Consider the following 22,165-nt stretch of genomic DNA (forward strand, 5'->3'; position numbering starts at 1 on the left):
ACGTGCGATCATTGGAACTTTAAAAAGTATTTTTTACTACCGGTTCTGCGAACCAGTAGCATTTCTCACTACTGGTTTGGGCGAACCGGTAGCATTTTCCCCCTGATCCCACCCCTGGTTTAAGGAGTTCCAGAAACTGCAGCTATTCAAGCTGTGTGGAGTTGTGTGTCCTGTATGCTGTTGCATTTTTTTAACAGGAAATCGTTTTGAAATGAAAGTCCCTGTTAAGAGAAGAAGCTGTTTTACATTTCTAAGCCATAAGGGTGTTGGAAATTTGCATATTTATTTATTTGCATATTGTTGATTACAGTTTTTGTTCAACCTCCCCCTCCCCTCCCTCCGTAACATTTAATGACACATTCCTGGCACCCAGAGAGGATTTCGTGCCCAGGACACCCATAATCTCGGTGGGTTGCGTTAAGTGATTTTGTTGGGTGAAATCTCTTTCAGGTGAGACTTGACTCAGGATGACTTCATACATAGAGTCATATATACACACACTAGTTGATAACCTGGCATTGCCCAGGTATTTATTTATAGGGGGAAAATGTCCAGACCAAACGTGATTTCTAATGTTGGATTTTCCCCCTTACTGGAGGGATCCCCCTTGTGGAGTACTGTGAAGACGTTACCATGGCAACTCCACTATGCTGTACAGTAGAAGCCATTTAAAGGCACAACAGGCTGTATCTTAACAAAATACACCCACCCACCCCCGAGAGGTGTAGGGGTGTCTTACCCCCACAGTATTTGTTTCCAGAGAGTAAGTCATTTGTATAGCAAGTTTGGTTGAAATTGCTTGAGGCTTTGCAGAGTTATGCTGGAACACACACACACACACACACACACACACCATTTGCAGTTGATATATATCTCTCTGTGTCTCTGTCTCTGTCTCTCTCTCTCTGTCTCTGTCTCTGTCTCCACCTTGTGATTTTCCAGAGTCAATCCATCCAATGGACTCACTCTAAACGGGGTTGGTGGGTTGGGGAGGCAATTACGAGTTTCCCTCTTGTTTTCCTTGCAAAACCATCACAAGCTATTTATTCAAGGTAGCATCTGAAAGGACCTTTGGTGGCCACCAAAAGATCCAAATTCAAAGGATTCTTTTTCCAAACAAAAGGCGGTGTGGGTTTTTTTTTTCCTCTGAAAATGTTTCGCTTCTCATCCAAGAAGCTTCTTCGGTTCTAACTGAAGAACTGAGGAAGCTTCTCGGCTGAGAAGTAAAACGTTTTCCAAAAAGAAGAGAAAAGAAAGTCCAGTTCTCGTTTGGAAAAAGCTCCTTTGGGTTGGGGATCTTTCAGTGGCCACGACAGCTAGTCCTGGACTTACCACAGTTCACTTATTATGACCGTTCAGTGTTACAGCAGCACTGAAAAAAGTGAATTGGGACCATTTTTCACACTTACGACTGTTGCAGCATCCCCAGGGTCACGTGATTTACCTTTGGATGCTTGGCAATGACTCCCATTTATGATGGCTGCGGTGTCCCGTGTGTGTGTGTGTCACAGGATCTCATTTTTGCGACCTTCTGACAAGCCAAGTCAAATGGGGAGTGGGGTGAGCCAGATTCACTTAACAAACGTGTCCAGGGATTCACTTACCAACTCCAGGGACTCACTTAACACCGGTGGCAAGAAAGGTGGCAAAATGGGACAAAATTTGACTTAAGAAATTTCAACAGTATTCAACTGTTTAATATACTATAATTCTAAGGTAAAGGTTCCCCTCGCACATATCTACTTGTCTTTCCCGACTCTAGGGGGCGGTGCTCATCTCCGTTTCGAAGCCAAAGAGACAGTACTGTCCGAAGATGTCTCCGTGGTCATATGGCCGGCATGACTAAATGCCGAAGGTGCACGGAATGCTGTTAACTTCCCACCAAAGGTGGATCCTGTCCTACATGCTTCCGAACTGCTAGGTTGGCAGAAGAGGGGGCAAGTAACAGGAGCTCACTCCATTGTGCGGCGCTAGGGATTTGAACTGCCAAACGGCCGACCTTTCCGATCGACCAGCTCAGTGTCTTAGCCACTGAGCCACCCTTTTGATCATTCTAAGATTAGAGAATTAATATCAAGGTAAATGATGTTGTAAATGTTGATGGTTATTGCACAGAGATATTTGTACCCAGATGACACATTGTTTAAGGAAATGTTCATAATTTTTTTAAAATAAATTAAAAATTAAGAAAGGAAGGGAAAAAAAAGAAATTTCTCACTCAGCAACATAAATTTTGGGCTCAATTCCTGCAAGCCCTTCTTCATATGTTTTAGCCTCCAGGCCTTTTTCAGTGAAAAAGGCTTTTTGCAGAATGAAGTAAGGAAAAGGCAAGGAAAGGTTGCATCAAATGGTGGTTTTTTTCTCCCCACTCTTTTTTAGGTAGTCCATAAAAGGTGCGTGTCCCTTTAAGGAGCTCAATGTCCGAGAACTGAGTCCGGCTTCGGAAGGAGAAGCCGCAGAATCGGGGCGATGCGCGCGCATCTCGGAGAGGCGGGGAAAGCTGCTGGCACGGGCATTGTTCCCTGACGTCACTCAGCCCAACGCTGCTGCTGCCGCTTCTGCTGCTGCTCTCAAAACTTGCCTTTGTTATTCAGCTCTCCATCTGACACGGCGGCTGGCTGGAAAACGCGGAAGCCGGAATGATCCCAAAGCCCGGAGCGGAGCTTCGGCGCCTAAGCCAAAGGAAGGAAGAATCTCTTGCAAGGAAAAATGAAGGGGGAAAAAAAGAGGGAGGGGGCTTCGCGTTTGCGAAGGAGGGCCTCCGGCATCCTCTGCTAGTCGCAACCCAGACACCGAAGGCAGCTTTTTTTAAAACAGGGGCCTTTTTTGTTTGCAAATCCAGTGGCAAGGAATTCCCGAGGCGAACGGCTTGGAAAGCAAAGCCTTTGGGACGCAAAAGCGTGAGAACGGGGATAGGGGGGCGGTCGGTGCGTTTAAACCAGTGGTTCCCAACGTGGGGAGCACTCCCCGCGGGGAGGGAGGGGCGATTTGATTTTTAACGGAGGCAATTTGAACCTAGTTTAAATCAAGTTAATGGCCTTTTAGGCTTCCTCCGCGTGAGATGAGTTCACTTTTTGAGTAAAGTAACAATTATATGGGGGGGGGGGATCAGGTTTTTAAAGATACTTAGGTGGGGCATGGCCAAAAAAAGGTTGGGAACCACTGGTTTAAACCCACAACGCCTCTTTCTGGGAGGGGGGGGGGGAGAGGCGGCTGCGACAGCCAGAAATCACCGTGAGTGGTTATTTTTGGCTGTCGCGGTCAGCAATCCCTGGCAGGGTCGGGGAGAGAGGGGGGGGGGTCCCTCTTCACAAGACCTTTAGCAAAGTCTTTCCAGACTGAATGAGGGCCCAATCTCTGTGAGCTCCAGGCCTCCTCGTGAGTAGAATTGGTTATGGCTTCCCGTGCCAGTCGAAAACCGAGCTCTGGCGGCCTTTAAACCTGAGCCTCTCGGCTGATTTTCCCAAAAACCTGAATTTTTTAGAAAAGGGAGTGTGAACATTCAGGATGAATTCCCCCTCCCCCTTGAACCCAGTTGTCCTCTTCTCCTTCGAAATAAACCCAAATTAACTTCCAAGTCCTACTGCCCCAGGCAACGAAGGGGAAAATACAAGCAATCCTCGATTTATGCCCCCCCAGCCCCAAGTTTCTATTGTTGTTAAGCGAGGTGTTTGTTAAGTGAGTTTGACCCATTTTATGACATTTCTTGCCGCTGTTAAGTGAATCGCTGAAGTTGTAAAGCTTAATCAACTTGGCTGTTAAGTGAACTTTGACCAATTTTACGATTGCCACCGTTGTTAAGTGAATTACTTGGATCGGCCTGGAGTTGTTTCCTCCCCGCGCTTGAAGATCCCTCCCCCCATCCTGTGCCACTTAGGATACCCGGCATCTGTTGTCTGATCTGGGTGAAGTTGGGCAGAAAGGAACCTAGGAAACCTTTTGCGGGAGACCTTGGAAAGATTTTCCTTACCTGGAAAGGTTTTCTTCCCTGCTTCCCGCCTTCTTTTTTAAAGATGGAAAATCGACTGCTGTCTTCCTTTCCTCCTTTCCTCCCCCTTCCTTTCCTCCCTCCCTCTTCCTTCTTTCTTCTTCCTTCTTCTTTCCCTCCTCCCTCTCTCTTCTTCCTTTCCTTCCTCTTCCTTCCTTTCCTTTCTCCCTCCCTCTTCCTCCCTCCCTCCTTTCCTTCCTCCCTTCTTCCTCCCTCTTCCTTCCTTCTTCTCCCCCTACCCACACAAAACAAGGAAGGCTGAGAAAGCTCTTGGAATTGAATGCCCAGATCCCCGACCCCCTTTCCAGAAACCGGAGGGGGGGAGGCCTGAAAATATTTGGGGGAGCAACAGAAGAGTTGGGGTGGGGGGAAGAGAAGCCTTTGGAAGCATCCCGTGTTGCTTTTTTTTAAAAGGAAAAAAAGATTAGGATCGCCAACATTTTCAAAGCGCGGGTCCCGTTCACTTACTCTTGACTTTTGGGGGGTGGGGGGCTCCCGACACGTCTCCCCGCTCGACCTTCCCCTTTTGCCCGAGAAGGTCGTAGGGTTGGAGGGGTTTGATGAGCTCGATCTGAGAATTAAACGATTTTGGGGTGGGGTGCTCTCAAAATGAGCTTGCGTGATCCTGGCAAGGAGTAAAGAAGGCCCGGGGATCGCGCTTCCGCGGCGCCGAACCCGACTTGGCTTCCCCGGGTCGTGAGAAGGCGGACCAAAAGGAGGAGGGGGCTGTAAGGGCTCCCTTCTATTGGGGAGGGGGGAAAGTGAAGAAACCTTTGCAAAAAGGCGTTCTCGGTGGAAGCCGAGAAGCGGTCTCCCCCCCCCCTCCCTCCCCCCCCGGCGAAGATGGGCGTTTGAAAAATCCATGCTCCTCCTTCCCTGGAGCAGAATATCCTCCCTCCAATTTTGGCCCGTCCCTCCCCCTCCCCCCCCGCCCCTAGAATCTCTGGGCGCTATAAGCCAGGACTGGGACTTCCCTCTGGGGCATCTTTAGGACTCCGTGCGCCTGGCGTGTAAAAAAAAATAAACAAATAAGGAAATAAATTAAACAATAGATTAGATAGATAGATAGATAGATAGATAGATAGATAGATAGATAGATAGATAGATAGATAGATAGATAGATAGATAGATAGATAGATAGATAGATAGATAGATAGATGATAGATAGATAGATAGATGATAGATAGATAGATAGATAGATAGATAGATAGATAGATAGATAGATAGATGATAGATTTTAAAAAATTAAATAAGGAAGTAAATTAAATAAATAAAAATTAAATAGCTAATAAACTAAAAGAGGGGGAAAAACGAATATAAGATGCGGCAGTCTTTTTTGGTCTTGCCGTCTTCCACACTTTCATAAATGCGCTTAAGCAAAAGGGGGACCACCGGCTTTTACTCCAAACGTAACTCGCCCGCGGAGGGGGGCTCCGACGCGGTTTCTTCACCCAAACAGGTAGAGAGGTTTGAGGAGTGGGGTGTGTGTGTGAACGCGCCGCTTACCTGGAGAGCAAACCCCCCTCCCCAATCCCCTCGGAATCACGGGGTGGACAGAGGGTCGCCTCTCCCACATCGGGCAGCACATCTGGGTTTTGCGTGGATCCGGCTGCACTCAAAGGGGACCCAAGCAGGGGTATGTCGGTCTGTCTGTCTAGGGGGGGGGTCCAGTCTCGTAGGAACCCCCCCTCGTCTCCGACCCCCCCTCTTTTCCCGGAGCTCCGCGTTCTCCCCCGAACGCCAAACAATAAGCGTGCAAAGCGGAAGGCGGCTGGTTTTGCACGCGAACGAGCCCTGAGTGTGTGAGTGTGTGTCAAGGAAAGCGGGGAGGGTTTCCCCCTGCGGAGAACGGCGAAGAAAGTGCCAAAAGCTTCGCAGGGTGGGGATCCCCCTTTTTTTCCTCCCCTTCCACTTCTCTCTATCTCCCCTTCTCTCTCTCTGCTCCCTTCTCTCTTTCTCTCCCTGCCCTTCTCTGTCTCTCCTTCTCTCCCTCTCCCCTTTTCTTCCCCCTCCCCTTCTCTTCCCCCCCCCCGTGTGTTTTTTTTTTATCAATCAGCGGGTCCGGTTGCCATTCAGCTGGCTTCCCCAGACAGGAAGTTCTCCCCTTTGATGCTGGGGGGGGGGGAAGAAGAGGAGGAGGGGGGAAGAGAGAGAGGGGGGAAGGGATCGAAAGACAATTATTTGCGTTGTTCAACTTGGCTTTTGAAGATTGTAACTTTCGATGGTCAGAAGGTGGAGTGGAAGCGAAGGGAGCTTGGGGAGGGGGGGGGCGGAGGAGACTGGGGAGGGAAGGAGCCAGCCAGCCAGCGGAAGGCGTCTAACTCGAAGCTCCCTTTCAGAAGATAGGAATCTGGGACAGATTTTGCCAACAGCCAGAAGCGCGGGGCCCTTTGGTAATAAAATAGCCCATGTAATTTGACACTTCAACTTGCTGGGCTTCTCTGCGAGTTGATTCACTTTTATTCTTTCTACTAACACAGTGCTCTTCCCCCACCCCACCCCCACCCGCCCCCTCCTATGGCTGGGTGAAGGTTGGGGTGGTTTTTTTTCTTTTTTAAAACAAAATCCTTGGGTGATCCTTATTTTTTTTATTATTATTATTTTCTCTCTTCGCCGCCCACTGCCCCCCCTCCCCGGAAAAAGCAAGGGAATAAGCGCGATTGAAGAGACACACACACTCTCTCTCTCTCACACACACAACTTCACCTTCCCCCCGAGCCGCCGGACTGCAATCCGCAGGGCGAGGAGAGAGAGAGAGAGAGAGAGAGAGAGAGAGAGAAAGGGTGGTGGGGGGACGACAAAACCGAGAGTATTGGGGGTCTTTTTGATTTCTTTCCTGCCGCTTCTCCTTTTGGCCTTTTGGATGGTTGCTTTGCCCGCCGGCTTCCCTGTGCGTTTCGCCCACCGGCCGCCCCAGCTGCTCGGCTTCTCCAGCGCCGAGTCTTAAGGTAAGTTTTGCGTCCTGGTGCCCGCGGTCTTCGGTGCCCGGGGGGCTCCTTCCGTGGAGGGGTGGGTGGCTGGGTGGGTTGGGTTCCCCTCCGCGCCTGGGGGGGGGGGCTTGCAGAAAACAATGGAAAGTCCGGGGGGAAGCGAGAGAGAAGCGGAGGGCAGGCGGCGGGGGTTGGATGGAGCTTTGGGTGGCGAGCTTGCAAAAAACCGGGGGCTCTTCCCAGCGACTGTGTCTTGCCAAGCAGAAGAGTGGGAAGACTTCTTAAAGGGGCCAGGGTGCTTTTTCGGGAATCGTTGGGCGCTGGTGGTGGTGGTGAGCTGTTGGAAGCCTGGGAGCTCCCTGGGGGTGGTGGTGGAGAAAGGGGGATGCGCTTAATTAATTGGCCTGCGAGATTAAATAAGTTGCTTTTTTTCTTGGCCAAGAGGTGGGTGGGATAGCAAGAAGGGCGCCCGGGAAAGAGAATTCGGGTGTTTTATTTTAAATAAATATTTTCAAAAAAATTATTTTTGGGGCACCGGGGTGGGGGGGCAGCGGAAGCCCTGCAAGGAAAAAGAAAGAAAAAAAGAGGGGAGCAAAGAATAAATCTGGGTTCGATGTGGATGGATCCGCCGGAGGTGTTTCTTTTGTGTGTGTGTGTGTTTCTCTCTCCCGGTTGTGTTTGTGTATCCGAAGTTTTGAGGAGCCGCAACAATGTGGCCGCGGCAAGGGAAGCAAAAACAAAAAAACAAAAACAGAGCGGGGCTCGGTTGTGGCATTAAAACACACACACAAAACAAAGGTTTAAAAATAAGCTGCTGGCTTGGCTGGCGGGAGTTTGGGGGGATTGCACTGCAAGCGTGTTTTTTCCCCCTTTGCTTTTTCCTGGCTCTCTTCCCCCCCCCCCCCCATCCCTATTCTTCACTGCCTCCACCTCCACCCCCGTGTCTCCTGACCCGGCTTTTCCACTCCGGCCAAAGCGCTTTTCCTAAAAAGCGACGCCTTTCTGGATTTGTGGCCGCGAAGGGAAGGGAGAGTGGGACGCCGCGCGTGGAAAGGGGTGTTGCGAGCGGCGGGGAATGGGTGGAAGGAAGGAACAATCTCGCCCTCCTCCGCTCTTGGGGCTTGGGAATTGAGGCCTCAGGAGCTAGGCTGGAGGAATGGGGGAGTGGGGGTGGGTGGGCTTGGAATAGCCGCCCCCCCTCGCTTCGTACATCTGTCCAGGAAGGCCAAGAGAAGGGGGAGAGCGCTGGGAAAGCTCGCTCCCCCCTCCCCATTCTCTCTCTGTGTGCGTTCCTGCCTTCTTAAAATTGGGGGTGGGGAGGGTCTCGGGCTGTAAGGCTAGCCGGTAAAATTTAAAAAAAAAAAACAGAAGAGACGCCACGACCCAGCAATACCAGCGGTTCGAACGGGAGGCTGGAGTTCCTGCCTTAACCCCGGAGAAAGTCTGATTTAGAAACAGAGGGAGGTGGGCAGCGGGAAAGGGGAAGGGGAATGGGGGGGTGAAGGGAACGGAGAATCCCAAGATTTTTTTTCTTCCGTCCTGCAAACTTTGTTTTCTTTTGGGAGATGTGGTGTCCTTGCTTGGAGACACCCCCGTGGGAAGGAAAAGGAGGGGGCTTCCATTTGGGAACTTTCCCCCTCCCCTTCCCAAAGACGACCCCCCCCTTCCTCTTAAGCGCGATCAAACGTGGGCCTAAGAAACGGGGGTGGGGGGGGGAGGGAGCAGTGAAGCTCAGCTTGGCCCACGGGGTAGGACGTTTTTGACTTAGCCCCTACAGTCAACAGAGAGGTAGGGTTTGAGGGGTCGGGGTCCCCTAACCCCACAGGGAGTTGTGTGTGTTTGGGGTATGCACATGTTCCCTACAAACATGCATACACAGACAGAGAGACAGAACCGGAATTACTGAGCTGATCTCTTAAAACAGGGGTCTCCCGCCTTGGCAACTTTAAGCCTTGGGGGACTTCCCAGAATTCCCAGCCAGCATACAGATAGACAAGACAGATAGACAGACCGAAGGAACCGGAATTACTGATCTGAACTTTTAAAGCAGGGGTCTCCAACCTTGGCCACTTTAAGCCTGGGGGACTTCAACTCCCAGAATTCCCCAGCCAGCTGGGAGTTGAAGTCCCCCAGGGCTTAAAGTGGCCAAGGTTGGAGACCCCTGTCTTAAAGGATGTTCTGGGGTCAGAATAATTGGCTCGGATGTGACACTGGGTGTTCTGAGCAATCTATCCCTCCCTCCCTCCCTCCCTCCCTCCCTCTCTCTCTCCCTCCCTCCCCTTCCCCTCCTTTCTCTCCCCCCTCCCCCTTGACATGAGAGTGAAGGATTTAACTTGGCAGGTTGAACAAATGCCCTCAGAAAGGTTTCCTAAGAGACAGTAAGAAAGCAGGGATGGGATTGAAAGGCACATGAATGCCTGCGAATGGACTGAGCTTTCTTTCTTTTTTTTTTGATGGAGGGGGGGGAAGAGATTAAATGGCTTTTAAAAAAAGAAACCTTGAATAGCCACTGGATGCCTCTCGGCAGGGCAGTCCCTGTGGGACCCAGAGACTCCCTGAAAGGGGCAAAAGGCTTTTGAGTCCCAAGGCTGCCTGGGTAGATGAGGAAAGGGGGCGGCGGAAATGTGAGGGTGGGAAAGGGATGCTTGGATTTGCAATATGGGCTGTTGGTTTTAGAAACTGGAAAGAAGGTTAATGATGGGAATGATTCTATGCATTAGGGGAAGGGGCTCAAATGGATCCAGTGGATGGTAGAGGACAGGAAGGCCTGGAGGAACGTTGTCCATGAGGTTGCGATGGGTCGGACACGACTTGGCAAATAGCAATAACAAAGGGGAAAAGGGGGGTTGCAAGAGCAGATTAGGGCCAGGATGGGTGGGCTCCCTTGGGTGTCATCTCTAAAAGGGTCAGAGTCAGAGCGAGGGCTCAAGGGCCCAGCCATTCACTCCCTGGCTTAGATGACGTTTTTTTTTTCCTGGCATTTTGTCCATCTGCAAAAAAAATTGCTCTTCTTTTTCTCACCCGAGGAGCCTAACCAGATAGAAGCGATATTGGGGGCCCGTGGCCTGGAACCGAAGCTGGAGAGTGTAATAAATTAAGCCAAAGTCAGATCTTGGCTTAGGGATGGCAGAGGAAGGGAATGCAGGCTTGTAAAAAAAAAATTCCCACAGGGAGGTCTTCTCAGTGCAAAAGGCCTGGACGTCGGGGAGTGGGGGGGGTGGATTCCACCGACAGACCACCCAACAAGGTGGCTGGAAGGGTGACCGGTTTTAAAAATGCAGCATTTGATGGAAAGAAAAGGTTGTGTGATGAAAATGCAGCCTCTTTCCCTATTTTTCGGGTGGGGTGGGTGGGAAAGAAGCTGCATCTGGTTATTATAACATTGGTGTCATGTCTTAAAAGACTTCCAATAAGCCTTGTAGGACTTGGTAAGGAGCGCCTGGAAGAGCAGAAACTTCAAACTCCCAAGCACAACTCCAAATCTGTGCTCGTATACAGGAAATTCCTCGATTTACAGCCACTGTCAAGCCTCAATTGCTGTTGCTAAGTGAGCTTTGCCCCGTTGTACAACCTTTCTCACTGCCGTTGTTAGGGGAATCCCTGCAGTTATTCAATTAGTAACACAGAGTAGAGTAGAGTAGAGTAGAGTAGAGTAGAGTAGAGTAGAGTAGAGTAGAGTAGAATATGGGAATGGGAATAGACTAGAGTAGAATGGAGTGGAGTGGAATGGAGTAGAGTAGAATAGAATAGAATAGAATAGAATAGAATAGAATTCAGTTCTTTATTGGCCAAGTGTGATTGGACACCCAAGGAGTTTGTCTTTGGTGCAGATGCTCTCAGTGTACATAAAAAGACAAGATACATTCATCATAAATCATAAGGTACAATTAATGATAGTCATAGGGTACAAATAAGCAATCAAACATAGGAAACAATCAATATAAATCGTGAGGATGCAAGCAACAAAGTTACAGCCATACAGTCATAAATGGGATGGAGATGGGTGATAGGAACGATGAGAAGATTAATAGTAATAATAATTCAGACTTAGTAAATAGTTTGACAGTGTTGAGGGAATTATTTGTTTAGCAGAGTGATGGCGTTCGGGGGAAAACTGTCCTTGTGTCTAGTTGTTCTGGTGTGCAGTGCTCTATAGCGTCATTTTGAGGGTAGAAGTTGAAACAATTTACCGTATGTCCAGGATGTGAGGATGTAGATATTTTCATGGCTCTCTTTTTGACTGATGCAGTATACAGGTCCTCAATGGAAGGCAGGTTGGTAGCAATTGTTTTCTCTGCAGTTCTAATTATCCATTGAAGTCTGTCTCTGTTAAGTGAACTTGGTTTTCCCACTGAAGGTTGCAAAAAGGGGGATCCCATGGTCCCGGGATACTGGGACCATCATAAATACGAAACAGTTGCCAAGCATCTGGATTTGGATCATAGGACCACAGGGATGCTGTAACAGTCATTAAGTGTGAGAAATAAGTACATATAACTGAGCAAAGCAGTTGGGAGAAAGAGTCCCATTTGCAAACGTCTTATGGCATGGTGGCAGTTCTGCAAATTAGAAGTTCATCTTGCAATGTTGGTCCTTACTTCAATTTCTCTCTCTTCTTCCAAGTTGCCTTCTCTTCAACACCACTTCCTTTGGATAGGGGGACTGGGGGCTAAATAACTGTTGATTGTAACTTCAAACAGTTACTATAATGAATATTTCTAAGGTGAGGACTTCCTGTATGACTTAACACATTTCATTATAAATCCAGGCCATGACCCTCAGCTGGATATCAACTGTAACATCAAATTCTAATAGGTCAACTTTTAAATTGCAGCACAGCTTTTCTCAAAATCATGGGCCTTCCATTGCTGGAGGTTTTTAAGAGGAGACTAGATCCGGGATGGTGAACCTATGGCACGCGTGCCACAGGTGGCGCGCGGAGCCATTTGTCAGGGCACACAAGGCGTTGCCCTGTCAGCTGGCCAGGGCATATGCGCACGCTGGCCAACTGAGTTCAGCCTTTTTTAAAGCAATTTTTCACTCTCCCCAGGCTCCAGAGGCTTTATAGGAGCCTGGGGAGGGCGAAAAGAGCTCCTCCCACCCCTTGGGGGCTTTCTGGAGAGTTCAGGAGCTTCCCCGAAGCCTCTGGAGCGCAAAAAAACGGCCCTATGGGCAAACTGTAAGTTTGGGATGGACTTCTGGTTTGCTCGTAGGGTCATTTTTTGCCCTCCGGAAGCTTCAGGGAAGCTTCCTGAAGGTCCCTGAATCCTCCGGGGTGGCAGGGGGGGCTGTTTTCGCCCTTCCCAGGCTCCTATAAAGCCTCTGGAGCCTGGGGAGGGTGAAAAAAGCATGCATAAAATGGGGGGAACACCTCTCATGCATGCATGCGCACTGGGGGGGGGTGTCATGCATTGCATTATGGGATGGCATGCCCACACATGACCCCCTTACACTCCCCCCGTTATGGCACATGAGCCAAAAAAGGTTCGCCATCGCTGGACTAGATAGTCACTTATTTGAAATGGTATAGGTTCTCCTACTTGAGCAGGGGGCTGGACTAGAACACCTCCAATGTCCCTTCCAGCTCTTTTCTGTTCTATTCTATTCTATTTCTTACTCTATTCCTACTCTACTTATACTCTACTCTACTCTACTCTACTCTACTCTACTCTATTCTATTCTAAAATCTCATCCTTCAACACAGACAAACTTAAATTGAATTAAGTCTTAAAACCTTTAAAACCCTTTAAAACCCTTAGGTCCACAAAGAGAACTTGGAATAGGTAGCCATTTTTAAAAGAAAATTATGATTTTAAACAGATACATGAACGTCCTACAGTGCTATTATTCTTTTGGGGATTTTATTGCTGTTATGAGTTGCCCAGAATTGTGTTCTAAGATGAATGGCCATGCAAATCTTTGAAATAAATTGTGCCATGCCAATCAACAGGGGAGAAAGCAACAGGCATGGCTGGTCTAGTGAAGAGAAGGAGACATGCTAGCAGTCTTCCAATATTTGAGGAGCTGCCACAGAGAGGAGGGGGTCAAGCTATTCTCCAAAACACCCAAAAGCCAGACAAGGAATAATGGATGGAACCTGAAGGAGGATAGATTCTACCTGGAAATAAGGAGGAACTTTCTGACACAGAGAACAATCAACCAATGGAACAGAAGTTGCCTTCAGAAGTTGTGGGAGCTTCATCACTGGAGGCTTTCAAGAAGAGATTGGACTGCTGTGTGTCAGAAATAGTGTAGGTTCTCCTGCTTGGGTGGGAGGTGGGGGTTGGACAAGAAGACCTACACTGTCCCTTCCAACTCTGTTAATCTGTTAAATTACTGGTCTAGAAGCTGATCCCTTGCCGATTTTATAATCTGGGAGAATTTGGAGTCTTTTCTACATAATCCCCAAAACTGAACCAAGTAATGCTCGCAATTACATATTATTTCTTATTATTTTATTTTGTTATTCTATTAGGATTGATCTCTCTTCTGTTAGGGCCCGAATCAGATTTATGAAAGCCAGGAGGATGAGAGATGACCTTTTTCCTGTTCAACTTGAAGATGGTGAAACGCCAGCTGTCAAACAAAGGCTCATTGAAAGCAAGGTCTTGCAATGGAACACGTAGGTGGTTCCATAGACTTGGCTAAAGCTGCCTTCCCCCTCATTTTGGGGACTGTGAAGGATTACTACATGCAGAGGAAGAGAAAAGGCGGTGCTAGGAGCTAATTTTTAAAAGCAGGCTTGCAAACGCCCATCTCTTCAAAAGACCTAAGTGATATTGAAAATTAAGAGAAATGGAAGATTTTGTCGCTTGCAAAATAATTTGTACATAGGTAGCCTCCAACTAGAGGGACGCAGTGGCTCAGTGGCTGACACTGAGCTTGTCGATCAAAAAGGTTGGCAGTTCAGCGGTTCGAATCCTTAGCGCCACGTAATGGAGTAAGCTCCCGTTACTTGTCCCAGCTTCTGCCAAACGAGCAGTTTGAAAGCATGTAAAAATGCAAGTAGAAAAATAGGAACCACCTTTTGTGGGAAGGTAACAGCATTCTGTGCGCCTCCGGTGTTTAGTCATGCCAGCCACATGACCAGGGAGACGTCTTCAGGCAGCGCTGGCTCTTCGGCTTTGAAACAGAGATGAGCACCGCCTCCTAGAGTCGGGAACGATAAGCATATATGTGTGAGGGGAACCTTTACCTTTTAGCCCCCGACTTGACAACAGTTTGTTTCAGGATCATTCAATGTTACAACGGCACTTAAAAAAAAGCAATTTACAACTGTTTTTCACAATTACAACCATTGCAACATTCCCCTCCCCCCGTGGTCACATGGTCAGAATTCAGACGCTTGTCAACCGACTTGTTTTTATGACGGTTGCAGTGTCCTGGGGTCACGGGATCCCCTTTTGCGACCTTCCGACAAGCAAAGTCCCTGTTAAGGTTCCCTTAACAGGCCATGTGACTTACCTTTACAACTGCAATGATTCGCTTAACAAGTGTGGCGGGAAAGATTGTAAATTGGGGCAAAGCTCACTTAAGTGTCTCGCTGAACAACAGAAATTTGAGTTGTCAATCGAGGACTATCTGTACGTACGTTGAGAGTAAATGGGTAATCTATTTTCAAGCAGCAACTTTCAAAAAGTTTTCTGCCGGTGTGTTTTGAGAAGAATTGATACATTTTCAAAAGGTAGCTTTCAGAAAGTTTTCTGGCTAATTTTCTACCACTAATAAAGCTTTTAAAGTGTTGCTTTTCAGCCCTGGTTGTGAAATACGGTAGATCATTGAAGGACTTGAAATGTAGAAGTTGACTTTCTGACTGACTGTCTCTCTCTCTCTCTCTCTCTCTCTCTGTCTCTCTCTCTGTGTGTGTGTGTGTGTATGTGTCTGTCTCTCCCTCTCTCTCTTCCTCTCTCTGTCTCCCTATCTTCCTCTCTTCCTCTCTTTCTCTCTTCCTGTGTGTGTGTGTGTGTCCCTCTCTTCTCTCCCTCGCTCTCTTTTTCTCTTTCACTGTCTCTTCCTCTCTCCCTCTCTCTGTGTGTCTCTGTCTCTCTCTCTCTGTCTCTGTGTGTATGTGTGTGTGTGTGTCTGTCTCTCCCTCTCTCTCTTCCTCTCTCTGTCTCCCTATCTCCCTCTCTTCCTCTCTCTCTCTCTTCCTGTGTGTGTGTGTCCATCTCTTCTCTCCCTCGCTCTCTTTTTCTCTTTCTCTGTCTCTCCCTCTCTCCCTCTCTCTGTGTGTCTCTGTCTCTCTCTCTCCCTCTCTTCCTCTCCCTCTCTTCCTCTTCCTCTCTCTCTCTCTGTCTCTCTCTCTCCCTCTCTTCCTCTCCCTCTCTTCCTCTTCCTCTCTCTCTCTCTCTCTCTGTGTGTGTGTGTGTGTGTGTCTGACTCTCTCTCTCTCACACCCCCTTCTGTCTGACTGTCTGTCTCTACTTCTCTCTGCCTCTGCCTCTCTCTCTCTCATCTCTCTCTCTCTGTCACTCAGCTCTGTAGGGTTTTACACTTTGCCTTTCAAATCTGCATTTCTCTTTAAAAACAAAGTTGGTTTTTTTAATGGTTTTGGAATCCAAAGATGGGCTTGCTGTTTTTGAGAAACAGAATTTTAGCTTCCACGCTTGCTGGGGGAAAAAAAGAACTTGGAATGATGGTTCAAAGTTAGATAGTATTTGTGTGACCCCCTAAACTTCGAGCAGGATTAAGGATACTGTGGGAGGGAAAAGATTAATAATGATAATTAGCGGCATCCTTTGTGAAAGAGTTGCTTTGGAACAATGCTGTGGCAGCTTTGGCGATGAAGGAGGTGTTATAATTGAGTGAAATTAAACACAGCTTACTTTTTAGGAAGTAAATATCAGAACAAAAGCAAATAATAACATTGTGGCATGCCAATCCAGAGGCACGGAAGGGTCTATAGATGGCAACGCTTCATTGTTTCTATGAATTCTAATGGTATTTTTCTGAGCACAAGGTTCTGGCACTGATGATGTTACCTAGTTGGGTCATGAAACGTCTGCAAGAAAACAAGCAACCTCAGAGAGCTCCAAGGACCCCAACCGTTGAACCCTGAGCTGCAAATATTCTCTCCTGTCTGTTGCTAAGTGAGGCATCGGTTGAGGGAGTTTTGCCCCATTTTACAACTTTTTTTTGCCATAGTTGTTAAGTGAATCCCTGCAGTTGTTAAGCTAGTAACACGGCTGTTAAGCCTATCTGGCTTCCCTATTCACTTTTGTTAGATGGTCGCAAAAGGGGAATCGCAGGACATTGTGACCGTTGTAAATATGAATCAGTTGCCAAGCTTTTGAATTTTGATTGCGTGACCATGGGGAAGCTGCAATGCTCAGAAGTGTGAAAAACAGCCATAAGTCACTTTTTCCCCCCAGTGCTATTGTAGCTTTAAACGGTCACTAAACGAACTAAACGTAAGACGAAGACTATCTATACACTGGAAGAAGGAGAACTAATATCTTAGGAAGGTTTCATATTTGATTCAGAAATGGCTAGGCTGAGATACAGGTTTAGAGTAGAATGAATGAGCTGGAAGGGACCTTGGAGGTCTTCTAGTCCAGCCCCATGCTCAAGCAGGAGAACTTATACCATTTCAGATAAGTGACTGTCCAGTCTCTTCTTTAAAACCTCCAGTGATGGAGCACCCATGATTTCTGGTGGCAAGCAGTTCCACTGGTTAATTGTCCTCACTGTTAGAAGTTTCTCCTTAATTCCAGGTTGCTTTTCTCCTTGATTAATTTCCAACCATTGGAAATTAATTAATTTCAATTAATTTCTTGTCCTGCCTTCCGGTGCTTTGGAGAATAATTTGGCCCCCTCTTCTTTGTAGCAATCCCTCAAATACTGGAATACTGCTATCATGTCACCCTTAATTCTTCTTTTCTCTAGACTAGCCAGACCCCAAAACCTGCAGCCATTCGTCATATGTTTTACTCTCCAGGTCTTTGATCATCTTAGTTGCTTTTCTCTGAACATTTTTCAAAGTCTCAACATCTTTTTTTGTAATGTGGTGACCAAAACTGGATTTAGTATTCCAGGTGTGGCCTTACTAAGGCTTTATAAAGTGGTGCTAATACGTCACATGATCTTGATTCTATGCCTCGGTTTATACAAAGATTGTATTAGCTTGTTTGGCTGCTGCCGCACACGGCTGGCTCATATTCAAGTGATGGTCTACTGCAGCGGTGTCCAAACCTGGGAACTTTAAGACTTGTGGACTTCAACTCCCAGAATTCCCCAACCAGCCATGCTGGGAGTTGAAGTCCCAAGTTTGGACACCCCTGGTCTACTGAGAACTCCAGGTGTGGAATCTGGGTCTGTTTTGAAGGCCACACCAAGATTTGCAGCAAGAGCTTTTAAGTGGACAAGACCAGAATCCCAGTGCTGGAGAAGCTTCAAGTTTGTGAAGAATATGATGATCCTGGGAGCCTCTGGAAGACTTACCATCCCAGTCCTTAAGCCCTTCCTAGATCAGCATTTTAGCCTTTCATACCCTCTGCCAGCTGAAAAAAAAAGCCCACTTCTTTGCTTTTTTGTTGTTAGTTGCAAAGTTGTGTCTGACCCATCATGACCCATGGACAATGTTCCTCTAGGCCCTCTTCTCTACCATTCTCTGGAGTCCATTTAAGCACAAGCCTACTGCTTCATGGCTCCATCCAGCCACCTCATTCTCTGTCATCCCTTTCTTCTTTTGCTCTCAATCTTTCCCAGCATTAGGCTCTTCTCCAATGAGTCCTTCCTTCTCATTAGGTGGTCAAAGCATTTGAGTTTCCTCTTCAGGATCTGGCCTTCTAAAGAGCAGTCAGGGTTGATCTCCTCTAGGACTCACCAGTTTGATTGCCTAATTCACCCTGCAAAAAAGAGAGAGAGAGGGAGAGGAGAGAGATGGATGGGTGTATTTTGGCAGATATCTTTATCTTACGATAATTTTAGGTAATGGTTGGAGTGTCTGTTAAAAAACTGAATAAGCTCAATCACATTAAAGGAACTTGTCTTTTTTCTCTCCGACGGAAGCACTATAATTTATGTACAAGAAATATAACATTACTTCTCTTTTGATAACTGATCTAAGAGCACTCGTTTCTTTTGGTCAGAAGAGAGCTCTTAATTTCAGAACTCTTAAAGATGACTAGCTGATTGTAATAATGCCTTTAAATATCTGCATAGGTTTTTTTTTTTAATGTGGCAAGAGTTTTCTGGATGAGGCTTTGTTGTAGAACAACGATATAGAGTCCCTTAAAAATAATTCCTGATTTGTTCCAATCTTGTTGTTAGTTGTGAAATTGTGTCTGACCCATCATGACCCCATGGACAACGTTTCTCCAGGCTTTCCTGCCCTCCACCATCCTCTGGAGTCCATTTAAGCTCACGTCTACTGCTTCAGTGACTCCATCCAGCCACCTCATTCTCTGTCGTTCCCTTCTTCTTTTGCCCTCAATCCTACCCAGCATTAGGCTCTTCTCCAGTGAGCCCTTCCTTCTCATTAGGTGACCAAAGTACTTCAGGATCTGGCCTTCTAAAGAGCAGTCAGGGTTGATCTCCTCTAGGACAGACCGGTTCGATTGCCTTGCAGTCCAAGGGACTCGCAGGAGTCTTCTCCAGTACCATAGTTCAAAGGCCTCCATTCTTTGGTGCTCAGCCTTCCTTATGGTCCAACTTTCACAGTCATACATTGCAACTGGGAAAACCATAGCCTTGACTATACACACTTTTGTTGGTAAGGTGCTCTCTCTGCCTAATTTTTCTAGCAATTTCACTGTAAAATCATCTTCAGGTTGAACTTCTTATCCAACGTGTTTGTTCAAATGGGAGCTGTTCTTGAATTCTTCCAGGAAAATGTTGCTTTCTAACATGTGATCAATAGCATCATAGTTTCCTATGTCCTAGATGTATTTTCCGTGATTCTTAAAACATGGATTGCCTTTTCAAATATGTTTGAAAAGTCATTTTGGGTGAACTACCTTAGGTTTTTTAAAAATATTGTTATTAATTGAAATTGCCTAATTCACATGCTAATGTACTTTTTAACTGAGTGTTTAGAGCAAAGTTTTGGATTCTAATACCAAAAGTCTTAGGCAGAGGTGTCAAACTCGATTACATTGAGGGTTTGCGTATCAGGGTTGTGTTTGACCTCAGGGGGCTGGGGTGGGCATGGCCAGGATGGCATGGCCAGCTTGACATCACTCATGTCAGGAGTGCCTGTGGTGGCCTGTGGTGCCTTTGCCAGAGAAAATGGGCTTCCAAGCTCCGTTTTTGGTTGGGATGGCCTCCTGCAACCTATGTCAGTGGAAATAGAGCTCGGAGCTAGGAATAGAAGGAATTCTATTCATTGCAGACAGCTGATTATTTGCATTCTCTTAGAGAGTCTTTGAGGCCACTCGGAGGATTGTCTGTGTCCTCAGGGTCACCAGAGTGGTGCAAATGGGTGTGGAGCCTTCTTGGAACTGCTGAAAGGAGCTGTGTTGTCAGCAGTTCCAAGACGGCTCCACACCCATTTGCACCACTCTGGTGACCCCGAGGACACAGACAATCCTCCGAGTGGCCTCAATGACTCTCTAAAAAGAATGCAAATGACCAGCTGTCTGCAAGGAGTATAAGTCCTTCCAGTCCCCACCATCCAATCAGAGCTGAAGAAGCTTCTTGGATGCGAAGCAAAACGTCTTCCAAGAAAAACCAGAATGTGCAGTTGTCTCTTGAAAAAAAGCACCTTTGGGACAACAAGCTACAGGAGGCTATCATCTGCCTTTCAAAACCAGCCTTAGGTAATGTGAGTAAACAAAGAGAAAGAGAAAGTGGGAAAGAAAAAGCCTTAGTAAGGCCACACCTAGAATACTGCATCCAGTTTTGGTCACTACACTATAAAAAAATTTTTGAGACTCTAGAAAGAGTGCAGAGAAGAGCAACCAGGATGATTAGGGGACTGGAGGCTAAAACATAGGATGAACGGTTGCAGGAACTGGGCGTGGCTAGTCTAGTGAAGAGAAGGACCAGGGGAGACATGAGAGCAGTGTTCCAATATTTGAGGGGCTACCACAGAGAGGAGGGGGATCAAGCTATTTTCCAAAGCACCTGAAGGCCAGACAAGGAATAATGGATGGAAACTGACCAAGGAGAGATTTGACCTGGAAACAAGAAGGAACTTTCTGACAGTGAGAACCATCAACCCATGGAACAGCTTTTGCCTTCGGAAGTTGTGGGAGCTTCATCACTGGAGGCTTTCAAAAAGAGACTGGACTGCCATTTGTCAGAAATGGTGTAGGGTCTCCTGTTTGGGCAGGGGGTTGGACTAGATGATCTACAAGGTCCCTTCCAACTCTGTTAATCTGTAAAATCTGTAAAGTTGGAGCAGCTATAAAATCACTCCCAATTGAGCAAGCCAGCATTTGAACGAATCAGACACCCCCTCGCTCAACAGGATCTTTCTTGCCAAGTTTATTTTACCTGTAGCAGTCCTCCCATAGTGGCTCAGTGGCTAAGATGCTGAGCTTGTCGATCAGAAAGGTTGGCAGTTTGGCGGTTCGAATCCTTAGTGCCGTGTACTGGAGTGAGCTCCCGTTACTTGTCCCAGCTTTTGCTAACCTAGCAGTTCAAAAGCGTGTACAATGCAAGTAGAAAAATAGGAAGCACCTTTGGTAGGAAGGTGAGCCTTCAGCATTGGGTCATGCCAGCCACATAACCATGGAGACGATCTTCGGACAGCGCTGGCTCTTCGGTTTTGAAACTGAGATGAGCACCACCCCCTAGAGTCGGGAACAACTAGCACATATGTGCAAGGGGAACCTTTACCTGTACCAGTCCTCCCAGGGTTTCTTCACTTTGAATTCTTTGAATTCTTAGGTCGCAGCAAATCTGTTTTCTTAAGCGATTTCCATTGCTGGAATTCTCCAGCACAAACTCCCCCAAAAGCAACAATAAAGAAACTCCTGCTTTTCACAAAAGAGGACAGCTGCTGCGGCCTGAGAATAATTGAAAGGTCCCTTGGTGGTCACCAGACACTCAAAATTAGAAGTCCCTTAAATCCAAGGGTTCTTCTCACGGCCCAGTGGGAGATGCAAGGAAATTTTGGAAGAGGGTTGCACATTTCTGAGTGCTGGGAGGATTAGAAGGTGGGTAGGGAGCAGAAAAGAAATACTCTTGATACTCCATGGCTACAACAATGTACAGAAAGACTCTGAACAAATGGGGCTAACTGGGTGACTTCCGCCTTTTGCGATTGTGGTGACATGCAGACAACAATTCACACACACACACACACACACACACACACCTGTCCCTTGTGTCCTGATCAGTGTACCTCACAGCAGCACACAGAACAGAATTAACATTGCTAGTTTCAGGGCAAGATCTTTTAAAACTTGTACATATTTTAATCTTGTGTTTTATATTTTAAATTGTATGCCTTTTTAAAAATGTGATGGTTCTGACACGAAGAGACAAAGACTTGAAAAAGAGGAAGGGAAGGAAGGAAGGAAGCTAGGAAGGGAGTAAGTAGGTAGGTAGGTAGGTAGGTAGAGGAAAGGAAGGACGGAAGGAAGGAAGGTAGATGGAAGGAAGGAAGGAAGAAAAGGTAGATAATATGAAGGAAGGGAAGGTTGGTAGGTAGGTAGAGGGAAGGGAAGACGGAAGGTAGGTAGGTAGAGGGAAGGAAGGGAAGGAGGAAGGGAGGGAGGGAAGGCAGATAGTAGTTGGGTAGGTAGAGGGAAGGAAAGACGGTGGGTAGGTAGGTAGAGGGAAGGAAGGGAGGGAGGGAATGTAGATAGATAGGTGGATGGAAGGAAGGAAGGAAGGAAGGAAGGAAGGAAGGAAGGAAGGAAGGAAGGAAGGAAGGAAGGAAGGAAGGAAATTAGCCAGAGGGAAGGAAGGAAAGGAAATGAAGGAAGAAAAGTGGAGGGAAGGAGGGGAGGTGGAGGGAGGGAGGGAGGGAGGGAGGAAGGAAGGAAGGAAGGAAGGAAGGAAGAAAGGAAGGAAGGAAGGAAGGAAGGAAGGACATGACTCATTATGCAAAGCCAAGTTAATTTATGATTTTAAGGAATCAAAGTTGAAGAACCCCTGCCCTAATTCAATACACAGCGTCCAGTTCTCTTGTGCATAGGTAGTTTTCTGGTAAAATGGCAAATTGGCTTGACCCAAACACCTATCACCATCCATCCCTTTTCTTGTGCTCCTATTGGAAACTCTAGTTTGTGGTTTCAGTGTTCTAAATAACTTGTTCCTTGGGGGGGGGGGGGAATCCCTGCTAGGTTCTAATTGG

At 47.1% G+C, this 22,165-nt stretch overlaps 1 protein-coding gene across 1 annotated transcript in view; it reads left to right on the forward strand.

The window, feature by feature from the left end:
* Positions 1–6,345: 6,345 nt before the first annotated feature.
* Positions 6,346–22,165, forward strand: part of LOC309392679 (zinc finger MIZ domain-containing protein 1-like) — a gene marked incomplete at its 3' end in the record, with an annotated part of 326,574 nt that continues 310,754 nt past the window's right edge. Inside the window, exon 1 of the mRNA XM_081954107.1 lies at positions 6,346–6,936. The remainder of the gene's footprint in view (positions 6,937–22,165) is intronic.

Source organism: Natrix helvetica (genome assembly GCF_964273705.1).
Source record: "Natrix helvetica genome assembly, chromosome: 5".
Lineage (NCBI taxonomy): Eukaryota > Metazoa > Chordata > Lepidosauria > Squamata > Natricidae > Natrix > Natrix helvetica.